This window comes from Strongylocentrotus purpuratus, unplaced genomic scaffold (assembly GCF_000002235.5).
Source record: "Strongylocentrotus purpuratus isolate Spur 01 unplaced genomic scaffold, Spur_5.0 spur5_contig_735, whole genome shotgun sequence".
Classification (NCBI taxonomy): domain Eukaryota; kingdom Metazoa; phylum Echinodermata; class Echinoidea; order Camarodonta; family Strongylocentrotidae; genus Strongylocentrotus; species Strongylocentrotus purpuratus.
Window position 1 is genome coordinate 20,412 of NW_022145431.1, and position 13,030 is coordinate 33,441.

Sequence of the window (13,030 nt, forward strand, 5' to 3'; positions counted from 1 at the left end):
AAGTCAATATAAATTGATCGGTATACAAATAATTTGCGAATTATCTGAAAGTTCCGCCTCCAGGCTTTTCATCCGTATTTTTATACATCTATATTTTATCTATATTTATCTATCGACTCTATCTATTATAATTAAATCTAAGAATAAATGTTCTCGTTTTCCTTTACTTCCCATCTTTCTCTCTCTCTCTCTCTCTCCCTCTCCCTCCACCATTCTCTTTCTCTGTCTCTCCTCTCTATTCTCTTCTCTCTCGCGTTCTTTTTTTCCGTTCTTCGTTTTCTTCCACGCATTACTAGGCGTTTTCTTTTTGTCGTTCTAGTACTTCTCCCACCCTTTTCTTTTGCAATACACAGTCTTGAAATTGCTTCGTCATCTTTTCTAGCACGCTTAGGGTAGGTGCAGGGAATTGGGGACCGCAGGGAATTGGAGACCACCAAGCTTGAACCCATCACTGTCTGTCCGTACGTGTTGGCTCCAATATTGCTATAGCGCCATTTGTGGCCTTTAACTGAAAACTAGACTATGCAATGTGCTCTTTCCCCGAGAAAATTGGCAAAATTGACCAAGGTAACCAATTTTTATCGTAAAATTTTGCTCTGATATAAAAACACAATTTTCACTGAATGTTGTGGTGTATTGCAGATATTTAGGGGTGGCTCTTAAAAGGTAGTTTTAAAATGATGATGAAGTGTGCCAACCATCACAGAAAACTTATGGCCATTGTATGTTGTGAATGGGTGTTGCACAGCACATTGTGTCTGATCAGAAATGTGTGCAGGCAATGGGGGACACCAGGTCCAATATTTATTATTATTATTATTATTCATTTATTGGTATAGAGTGATCGACCAGCAGCACAAAGCTGAAAGGGTTAAATTACAAAGGTACGGTAAATGAGTCATGTACAATATTATTACGAAACATAGTAAATAAATCTGTCAGTTGGTTTCAATGGGGACCAATTGCCAATTGGTTTCAATGGGTACCCATTGTTTCACTTTCCATTTAGGGGAGAGCGGGGCTAGTCCGCCCTGGGGGCAAGTCCGCCCACCCCTTGATTCTCAGCCTTGCGGTGATTGGATAAAACTTTCGCCGGTGATGTAATGACAAACTAGCAACACCCCATAACATACAACAGCACGAGGACAATGGCTTTATGATAAACAAAATTACGCTAAAATTACCATTTCAAGGCCACGTAAGTAAAAAAATTGTCTTGACATTTCTTGTATTTACCTGTAGACATTGATGGGTTAGGGTTAGGGTAAGGGTTTGGTTAGGGTTAGGGTTAGGGTTAGGGTTAGCGTTAGGGGTTAGGGTTAGGGTTAGGGTAAGGGTTTGGTTAGGGTTAGGGTTAGGGTTAGGGTTAGGGTTAGGGTTAGGGTTAGGGTTAGGGTTAGGGTTAGGGTTAGGGTTAGGGTTAGGGTTTAGGGTTAGGGTTAGGGTTAGGGTTAGGGTTAGGGTTAGGGTTAGGGTTAGGGTTAGGGTTAGGGTTAGGGTTAGGGTTTGGGTTAGGGTTAGGGTTAGGGTTAGGGTTAGGGTTAGGGTTAGGGTTAGGGTTAGGGTTAGGGTTAGGGTTAGGGTTAGGGTTAGGGTTAGGGTTAGGGGGGGGGGGGTTAGGGTTAGGGTTAGGGTTAGGGTTAGGGTTAGGGTTAGGGTTAGGGTTAGGGTTAGGGTTAGGGTTAGGGTTAGGGTTAGGGTTAGGGTTAGGGTTAGGGTTAGGGTTAGGGTTAGGGTTAGGGTTAGGGTTAGGGTTAGGGTTAGGGTTAGGGTTAGGGTTATTTTTGTACTACCTCTTGGCGCCCGAGAAAATACATGGCTTCTAAAAATATACAATTGGCGTCTGAGTATCTACCGTGGCATCTGAAAACCTACAATTGGCGTCTGAGTTTCTACAATGGCGTCTGAAAAGCCACAGATGGCGTCCTATTATCTACAGCTCGGCGCCCGTAAAGCTACATGCTACCCTAAAACTTACATGTTGGCTTCTTTTCATTTTACTCCTCTTAAAAGTAGATTTCCTTCAAAGTTATGGGCTGCCCATTGGTTTTTACAGGTAAGAAACGATATTTAACTTCCATTTTACCATTTACTTACGTTTTGTTTGAAAATAATTAGTTTTTAGTGAAATATGACGGTTTTTAGTGTCCAATGTTTTTTTTGGGTAAAATTTACCGAAACTTGTCTGATTTAGGACCTTTTTCTTTCACTTTAATCCCTTTTATCTTAGAATTGCAATCGTTTTGTTCTTCATGAATGAAAGATATCAATTCCTTATAGATTCATCAATCTATAAGTGTTTGCATATTCGATTTTGTATTTTGAATAACAAAATATCAGCATTTTTGTCGATTTACTACGAAAACCGATTCAAAAAAATTCAGGGTGCTGTTGCCGATCTGTGCCATCACCGTTAACTCTTTGTTTGCTTTGTTCGCCGATTTGCACGGACGTAGGCGTGCCAACTTCGCATTTTTGCACAGATGTATACGAGTCAATTAGACATTCATAATACCGCTCGCAGTGTGTAGCCACGCGTTGCGTTTACTATTGTTTACATTGTATACATCGCACACTTTCCGGTAAACTGTTTTTCTTCATAGTGTTACATTCGAAATTACCGTGTATTTAGCGGTTTTCTTTGGATTTTTTTTACTGATGTTACGATGGCACCTGCTGGAAAACGTCCACGTGTGTTTAGTGTAGAGGAGGCTCGAGATCTTGTTACTATGGAAGCATGGAGCATGGACTCTGATTCCGACGAATCGAGCAGTGACGAAGACTCTAGTGATAAAAGTGTTCCCTGAGAGTAGACTGATAGAATAAGAATGAATAAAAATTAATGAAAGAGCTAGAGATGACAGCAAGAAAGAGAGTAGACTGATAGAATAAGAATGAATAAAAAAAATGAAAGAAGGAGATAGAGATGACAGCAAGAAAGAGAGTAGACAGTGATAGAATAAGAATGAATAAAAATAATGAAAGAAAGAGATAGAGATGACAGCAAGAAAGAGAGTAGACTGATAGAATAAGAATGAATAAAAATTAATGAAAGAGCTAGAGATGACAGCAAGAAAGAGAGTAGACAGTGATAGAATAAGAATGAATAAAACTAATGAAAGAAAGATGTATCCTGTCTTGCCGTCATCTTTATATCTTTCTTTTATTATCTTTATTCATTCTTATGCTATCAGTGTTTACTCTCTTTCTTTCCGTCATCTCTATCTTATTATTATTATCATTTTCCTATCTATATGTACCCTATGTCTTGCCGTCATCTGTATATCTTTTTCTTATTATCTTTATTCATTATTATGCTATGAGTGTAATACTCTCTTTCTTGCCGTCATCTCTATCTCATTATTATTATCATTTTCCTATCTATATGTACCCTATGTCTTGCCGTCATCTCTATATCTTTCTCTTATTATCTTTATTCATTCTTATGCTATCAGTGTTTACTCTCTTTCTTTCCGTCATCTCTATCTTATTATTATTATCATTTTCCTATCTATAATTATGTACCCTATGTCTTGCCGTCATCTCTATATCTTTCTCTTATTATCTTTATTCATTCTTATGCTATCAGTGTTTACTCTCTTTCTTGCCGTCATCTCTATCTTATTATTATTATCATTTTCCTATCTATATGTACCCTATGTCTTGCCGTCATCTGTATATCTTTCTCTTATTATCTTTATTCATTCTTATGCTATCAGTGTTTACTCTCTTTCTTGCCGTCATCTCTATCTTATTATTATTATTATTTTCCTATCAATATGTATCCTATGTCTTGCCGTCATCTCTATATATTTCTCTTATTATCTTTATTCATTCTTGTGCTATCAGTGTTTACTCTCTTTCTTTCCGTCATCTCTATCTTTTTATTATTATCATTTTCCTATCTATATGTACCCTATGTCTTGCCGTCATCTCTATATCTTTCTCTTATTATCTTTATTCATTCTTATGCTATCAGTGTTTACTCTCTTTCTTTCCGTCATCTCTATCTTATTATTATTATCATTTTCCTATCTATATGTACCCTATGTCTTGCCGTCATCTCTATATCTTTCTCTTATTATCTTTATTCATTCTTATGCTATCAGTGTTTACTCTCTTTCTTTCCGTCATCTCTATCTCATTATTATTGTTATTTTCGTATCAATATGTATCCTGTCTTGCCGTCATCTTTATCTCTTTCTCTTATAATCTTTATTCACAGTAAAGTCCTTTCATTTCATATCACTATTTCTCTCTCATAATGTCTCTCACGTCCGTTCTCCATATTTTATTCATTGCATACTCCACTCGTCAATCATTTCTGATAATAAGCTCTCTCACAATAAAGTAAATGGAAAACAATGCAATATAGTTTATATTTTAAGATTGATTCATTCTTTCTTTGTATATCTATGGCTGTGATAAATGTACTTGAAATCAATTTTATTGAGGGGTAAAGAAGGTGAGAGAACAGATGCGGTGAACATTCATAATGAGACATTTCAATAAGATGCTGATTATGTCATGTATATCACATATAATATATTATGCCTATACCATTTTTACATGCTCATACCAGTGGGCAAAATCAATAACATTCTCTTATTTCTTATTGACTTATCATGGCACAACAAAGAAAAACATCCCCACGACGTCCCTTTTCATGCCCCGCTAAACCGGACATTGACAATAACCTGGGGTAATAGGGATTTCAATGGGCAGATTAGCCCATTGTCAAGGGTGGCTGAGCGGGGTACTTTCAAGTCTCTCCCTATTGAACTTCTTTTCTTCAACAACCTAAATACTAACCTTCTGAATTGTTAGAATACTTGAGCAAGGTATGTAAAGAAAGGTAAGAAGTCCACCTTTCTAATAGATTCGATTTGAAGATGTCTTATCATTGCTAAATAAGAAATTCTAGAGGGATAAAAAACTGCCGTAAATAAGAAAAATTAAACATTATATAATTATGATTATTATAAAAATGATAATTCAAAATATAACAAATGACGGTTCATCGAAAAGCACGTTTTCCGGTCTACAACTTTGCTGCACAATATTTTTCATCATGATCATCCAGTGAAGAGTTATAGCCTCTTGATTCAGCAGAGTCAATAAAGATTCCCTCGAAATGTGTGACCCTAAAAGAATGTGGCACAGGGTTTTTTTTTAAGTGGCGCATAAAGAGTTAAATAGCTTTGTTCCTGACCACCACTGACAGGGCATTTGACCGAGGCACTTTTCCGCCTGAAGTACTGGCCTGGTATTCGGCTGTTTTCTGGTATACAATGACGTGCAATGACATGGTAAGCAATTTAGATTGACCCCACTTATTTTCTTATTTCATACTTTTTATCCAAAAAGAGCCACTTCAATATGTTGAGTACAAATGAAAGTTTTTGTTTATGGTATCCATCCACTTGGCAAAGATGAAATTGATTGAAAAATCTCATTTGTTTTGAGTGGAAAACCTATGGCAATTTGCTCCACAACTCCTGGCCTAGCATTCGGCTGTTATCTGGTGAAGAAAAGTGATGCATTTGGTATGATACAAAATTTAGATTGACCCCATTTATTTTCTTACGTTTTGTTTTTTATCGACAAAAAGCCCCCGCGATATGTTAAGTACACTTGAATATCATTGTTTACGTTGTCCATCCACGTAGCAAACATTAAATTGCTTGACAAATCTCATTTGACCGAGGCACTTTTCCGCCTGAAGTACTGGCCTGGTATTCGGCTGTTTTCTGGTATGCAATGACGTGCAATGACATGGTAAGCAATTTAGATTGACCCCACTTATTTTCTTATTTCATACTTTTTATCCAAAAAGAGCCACTTCAATATGTTGAGTACAAATGAAAGTTTTTGTTTACGGTATCCATCCACTTGGCAAAGATGAAATTGATTGAAAAATCTCATTTGTTTTGAGTGGAAAACCTATGGCAATTTGCTCCACAACTCCTGGCCTAGCATTCGGCTGTTATCTGGTGAAGAAAAGTGATGCATTTGGTATGATAAAAAATTTAGATTGACCCCATTTATTTTCTTACGTTTTGTTTTTTATCGACAAAAAGCCCCTGCGATATGTTAAGTACACTTGAATATCATTGTTTACGGTGTCCATCCACGTAGCAAACATTAAATTGCTTGACTAATCTCATTTGTTTCAAGCTGAACACCCTTCATTAGGTGTTCAACTTGAAACAAATGATACTTTTCAATGTGTGGTGCATTTGGTATGATACAAAATTTAGATTGACCCATTTATTTTTGACAGTTATGTTTTTTCGACAAAAAGGCCCTGCGATATGTTTTGTTTCCAGCAGAAAAACTTGAAAGGGCGATCTCCCTTGCCAAGTATTTAGCCGTTTCAATTGGATGATTACGCAAAACCGTCATTAACTCCAACTTCGTGGACGTCCTATTGAAATGTATGATACAGAATTAACATTCGTTTCTCAAGGATGTCTACAAACTAAACTTAGTGATGGTTTTGAGTAACGGCCCCTCGTTGTTAAAGTTCTGCCTTCCGGTGCACTTGATAAGATACACAATTTAGTTTGACGCCATTTTTTGTTCTAATTTTATGGGTTTTTTTTAACGACTTTAATATACTAGCCACTGCGATATGTTAATTCTATAGAAAATCTTAGTATAAGGTGTCCATCAACTACATCGACCTCAACATGTGCTCCATCAATTACACTTGCTAATATTTCAATTATAATTAATTGCTTCATTTGTTTATACATTTCTTATAGGGTTATATATGAGCGACGTGTAGGTTGACGTCGAACAATGGGCAGAGGTAATACATACACGAAACTGGACACATGGGACCGATGTATATTTAGGAACAAGGAATGACGACTTATTATCGCACATGTGTAAATATAATTAAAGAGTATTAAGAAGTGATCGTATCCATACTAATTTAAGGGGAGTCTATCCTTATTGTAAGGATAAGAGGACGTTTTGTGGGCAAATACGAAGATTTCAAAATGTAAAATCTCGCCATTTTGTACGGACAGAGGGTCCGAGCTTACGAACGATGCGAGCAACTTCCACTCCAAAAGTTAATCGACATCGGTATGTATTTAGCTGGCTGCTGACCCATCTAAAAGTCCTCAAGTTACTATTTTACCATATTTTTAAAGCTTAATAAATTTCCTTTCATAATTTTTAGCTACTTTTGGGGCCTTCGGAAAAAATTGTGGAATTTAAGACGAAAATCAAAACTTCAAATTTCCAAAAAAAAGTCATCGTTCTAACTACTGATTTTTATAATTTTTTCCCACTTTTTTGAAAAAATAAAGATGATATTTCCGTGATTTTAACTTTTAACTCTTCAAAACAAAAACAATCATTTGAAAATCTCATTTTATAACGGAGCTACGAGCATTTCAAAACGAGTCTTCATTTGCGACTTCTGAGGTTTTGTAGCCACACATGCTAATATACTGTTAGTGCCAATTCTCACAGTGAGCTATTTGACCCATTCAATTAACCCCACATTCCATTAAAGGTGGTCATGGCAACAGGCCTCCAAGGCCACTATACTTACAAGAAGCTGTATGCAATGTACATACTCTCATAGAAACCGGTTTTGTACACTACTATTCTATTGTACAATCTTTCTGAGGCCATCTTAAACTATAATACTTTCGATCATTTTCTCTTATGTTATTCATTGTTTTTCTTCTCTCTTTCCTCTTATTATTCTGTAGTTTCCTTCTATTGATCATCTTCTCTTATGTTATTCATTGTTTTTCTTCTCTCTTTCCTCTTATTATTCTGTAGTTTCCTTCTATTGATCATCTTCTCTTATGTTATTCATTGTTTTTCTTCTCTCTTTCCTCTTAATATTCTATATTTTCCTTCTATTGATCATCTTCTCTTATGTTATTCATTGTTTTTCTTCTATCTCTCCTCTCATTATTCTTTATTGTCCTTCTATCATCTCCTCTTATGTTTCATACATATGACACAAAGTGATATGATTACTGAACTTGAATAGCTACATGTACATGTATGCTGTAAAATCTTTTTGTTTTGTACTTGGGTGGGTTCGAATCCCGCGAAGCTGTTTTTAGCACAAGAGCTTTCATGGTGCCAGTACAATATCATTTGGTTCTATAGCATTCAACGTGCACGTTTCTGATACAGATACAAATGTTGAAAGTAAAGAGGACATCTCCTCAGAATTGGCAGAGAACTCAAAGATAAACTAATTGAGTATAAGGCACTTGTTTAGAGACATAAGAGGACAATTTAGAATTGTTGTTCTGGATCCAGTTTAGAACAAGGCTTTTAATTTCTTTGTAACAATAACCTAAGTGACCACGGTATAGATCTGTTTGAAATAAGGAGCACCCAGTCCTGCAACTGCCACGCCCACCATCGGTTTGTCCACAGGATCTTCATCCCTGGTATGCTTGCCATATTGTATAATATTGTATTTATGTTTAGCATAGGCTAGGTTTAGATCATTCCTATTGTGATCAGGCCCAACCGATTTGATTGTTTTGGATAAATTATGCCCCCCCCCCCCCTTCAAATTTTTTGTTAATTATAATTCACTCCTAAATCAGTGACTTATAATCGAATATATAGTTGGCCAAAAGAGTCCTAGACATCTTAATTGATGAGGAGAAACAAAGGAACAGAGTGCTGGTGATGCCATGTGTCATTCCAAATGCTGACACCAATTACACCACAAGTAACTGTTTTCTTCTCTTCATTTTATTATTCTAGGTAAGCTTATTCTCATTTATATTTTATATCTTATTATTAACTGTATATGTAATTGTTATCATTAATGTCATGTATCACCCTCTTAATATTAATATATTCCATATCAGGAATATATGGACTTTTAGGGATGAAATATGAAGATAGCTTTGTGACTGTGATGGTGCACTAAACTTAGTTCAGCGAGTACTCTAATGCTGATGTACTTTTGTGTTCAGATATATATATATATCGCCAGGATATTGTTACTAAACAGTATAATGAATTAATGAGTTTTGCAAGTACATATAAGTGTGTACTATTTCAATGTTTTATTATCATGCGTTAGAAGGTATAGAATCAGTAGAAGAATAGGATGATTTGTATGATGTGAATGAACGTCTCATGAAATGGTAGTGTATGTGGATATATATACCCATTTCACAGCTAGTGGGTTAACATATATGCAAGCCTGTATATTGTAGCCACTTGCATAGACTTACTGTCGTGAAGTGTAAACATGGTACCCAAGTTGTGTATAGATTAGATGTGAATAGGACCTTTGTTATAAGAGAGGGATTTAGTCGCCTCTCTGATAAGCTACATCTAAACAGTTTGGTAAATAGAGTTTCTCTCCTCCACCAGCGATAGAAGTCTAATTAGGCGCAGACCCATTTAAAAGATGTAGTTTGTTATATTATATAATAGTGCAGTTATTGATTGATTAATAATCGAAGCACACATTTAATGAGTTTGATTATATATTATTATATTGTACATGTGTATTTTGTAACCATGATACTACAATAGAGCAATGAGCTTAGTAATTTATTAGTTATGTTAGAGAAGGCAACTTCAGTGGTCTGAATTGTAGAATAATTGAGAATTAGGCAAACCCAGCAGAAGTTTCGGCAAGATGCTTTATCTCACCAGTTTGGTAGAAATCAGTTTCTCTAAAGCTCATGCATATATTCGTTTATTAAATCTTAAGTTTATTTTCAGATGATTTATACAATCATTACATGTATTTAATTGTCCTTGTGGGTTTTGAGACAACGTAAAACTGTTATACATGTAGTTGTATATTTGTAGAATGTATAGTTTTATCTTGACTTATTATGTTGCGGATGCACCAGTAATTTGGAATTGCTTGGTTCTTAAAACGAAAGGATTATATATAGTAGAATATATTCTATACTAAACTTTTAATAGATGAACAGATATATGAGTGCATCATATAGTTACCAGAATTGCAACACGTGTATTCAAAGATGGGATACTAAGTTAACTATTAATTGAATTTGTTAGAAATGGAATTCAACCTTATATTTTACCTGTGGTATTTAAGCCACGAAAGTTTAGTTAGAATTAACTAAAACTATATTATTGTAAGCTGTTTATATACTTAGTTAGAAGTTAGATTAGGTTTTGTTACGAGAGAAGATCTGGCTATTGCAGATCGATGTGATATAGTTTTAATGTATAAAACTGAAGCATGAACATGTGTTCATGATCGCCGTTGATATTTGATTACTCTTATTCATGAATATTCTTGCTTATTGCGATGGTATTAAGAGTAATAAAAGTCATTCTACATGCTGATGCCAATTACACCACAAGTAACTGTTTTCTTCTCTTCATTTTATTATTCTAGCTCCCCTTCCCTGATAGGGGCGTTACACTATTTATATTGTTGTTTTGTTGTATTCTGTATTCTTTGTATTATTAAGCTATGTTTGTATTCTTTATTATGTATCATTATCATGATATGTACATGTGTTGTACTCTCATACCCCAGAAGGGGGTCGAATGAGTCAATAAATTCTATTCTATTCTATGAAACACATTTAAATGACAATTGCAGACCTTTTAGTTGCTTTCCTTGACGGTATTTTCAGACTTGGTTAAAGATTCATTGATGACATTTCAAAATTGTGATGGAATAGGGTTAGACATCTATACAATAATTTGCTGAATTGTTTGAAATATTTGCTTATTAATGCTTTTTTTTAAATGTGCAATTCACAATTCTTTTCTTTATTTCTTTCACCCCCCCCCTTCTCTTTCTCCATAATAGTGCTCGACCACCAGCACCAAAAAACTGAGGGTGAAGTGCAAAAAACTACCCCAACATAATGAGCATCCAATCCCGCTACTACCAGACACATCATCCGTTAGTGTGTCAGCTGGATAATCATCCCTGGTATGTAACGCATTTAAATGGCAATTGCAGCCCTTTTAGCTCCTTTCTTTGACGGGTAATGTTAGACTTGTTCAGAATTTCATCAATGTCATTTTAAAACTGTGATGGAATAGTGTTAGACATCTATACAATAATTTGCTGAATTGTCTGAAATACTTGCTTATTGGTGTTATTTTTTAAATGTGCAACTCTGTTATTATGGGTCAAATTGTTTCACAATTCATTTCTTGATGTCTTTCATCCCCCTCTCCTCTCTTTCTCCATGATAGTTCTGCAGTACCAGCGATCAAGCGGCGAGGGTAAAATTCACCCAGGAAGAGAAGGAGGCAGTCCAGAAGCTTTTCCAGAGCTGGATAGAAAAGGGTGACATGCCTCGCATAGGCGTGGTGAGGGACATAGTTAAACAAAATAAAAAAGTAGCACGTTGCCTCTCTAACCGATCATTTCTCCAAGTGAGGGACAGAGTCCGCAATGCAATAAAAGCTCAAACAAAATCTACGTCTATGTAGATCATCAACTATTTCATTCATCTTTCTTTTTTCTCAGTTGCTTTCTTAATGTAATATCCCTCACAACGCCTATGCAAGGCATGTCACCTTTTTCTATCCAGCTGTTGATATTCTAATGAAATGTTTAAGAAATGGCAGTGCACACTTGTCAGTAAGTCTGAATGTTTTGTTAAAGTAGTTTTCGTGATTCTTCTTTCTATTCTTGTTCTTTTACTTTTTACATGATTATGATATGCTTTTTATGAATATGAAGGTACAATTGTATCAATAAAAACCTTCAATTGTCATTAATAAAACACTTTGAGCAGGACATAGGAGATAGTTTTGTATTATGTCCGAACTAAATATGAGTTGAGTCAAATCAAAAAATCATAATTATCTACATTGGACGTAAAAATGATTGAGTTATGGCATTTTTGAACTTTTGTATTGTTTCATGAAACAGTTATATGCATAACATGGGCTGTATTTCGATTAGTGACATGCCGCACTGTCATATGCTCGATTTTCCTTATGTGTATTATATTAAATATATATTCCTGTACACTATTAACATATTTTTAAAAAGAATACCCGTTTTACCGGTCCTAAGCTTTGGAACGATTTACCTTAAACTATGAGGAAATCTGTACTTCTATTGGAAGCTTTAAAAAATGTATAATTTTAAATTACAGTGCATAAGTATTAGCCCTATACCCGATGAGGCTGACGAGTGTGTGTGTGTATATTGTATAAGGGGATGTGTATATAACCCAATTATATTGTACTGGCACCATGAAAGCTCTCGTGTTATAAACAGCTTCGCGGGACTCGAACCCACCCAAGTAAAATAAAAAAGAGTTTACAACACACATGAAGCTATATATTAAAGTTAATTAATAATAGCAGTTTGTGTCATATATATTTAAAAGAATTTGCACTTTAGGAATGCAAAAGATTAAATGTATTTTCTTACACCGTAACGAACGTTTCACATCATTGCTTGTAATTCCAGTCCTTAATTTCAATTTCACAGTATGAAATATGAGATAAAATGCACTTGAGAGAGAGAGAGAGAGAGAGAGAACAAAAACACAGGGAAAGTTAAAATTGAGATAGTGAGTGAAACTAATATGATGGAAAGTGGCAGTTGAGATAGAGAATGCAATAAAAGGGGGGAAATGATAATAAAGACAGAGAAAGTGGGGATGGAGATAGAAAGAGGGAACATGATGAGGGAAAGTGGAAGTGGAAGTAGAAGTAGTAAGGAAGAGCAGGTAGGGTAGTATGAAATATGAGATGAAATGCACTTGAGAGAGAGAGAGAGAGAGAGAGAGAACAAAAACACAGGGAAAGTTAAAATTGAGATAGTGAGTGAAACCAATATGATGGAAAGTGGCAGTTGAGATAGAGAATGCAATAGAAAGGGGGAGGGTGATAATAAAGACAGAGAATGTGGAGATGGTTATAGAAAGAGGGAACATGATGAGGGAAAGTGGAAGTAGAAGTAGTAAGGAAGAGCAGGTAGGGTGGTAGCAGAGGTAGTAGAAGTAGTAAGGAAGAGCAGGTAGGGTGGTAGTAGAGGTAGTAATAGAAGTAGGGA

The 13,030-nt window shown here is 35.4% G+C and overlaps 1 long non-coding RNA gene across 2 annotated transcripts; it reads left to right on the plus strand.

Moving 5' to 3' along the window:
• Positions 1–1,717: 1,717 nt before the first annotated feature.
• LOC105440573 lies at positions 1,718–12,410 on the plus strand. 2 transcript variants are annotated; one of them, XR_004066795.1, is made up of 4 exons: positions 1,718–2,056; positions 5,225–8,435; positions 10,814–10,939; positions 11,209–12,410. It is a non-coding gene; the product is annotated as an uncharacterized LOC105440573 (long non-coding RNA). The 2 variants fall into 2 exon arrangements; XR_971708.2 differs by lacking the exon at positions 1,718–2,056 and having other exon boundaries at positions 5,197–8,435.
• The last annotated feature ends 620 nt before the right edge of the window (positions 12,411–13,030 follow it).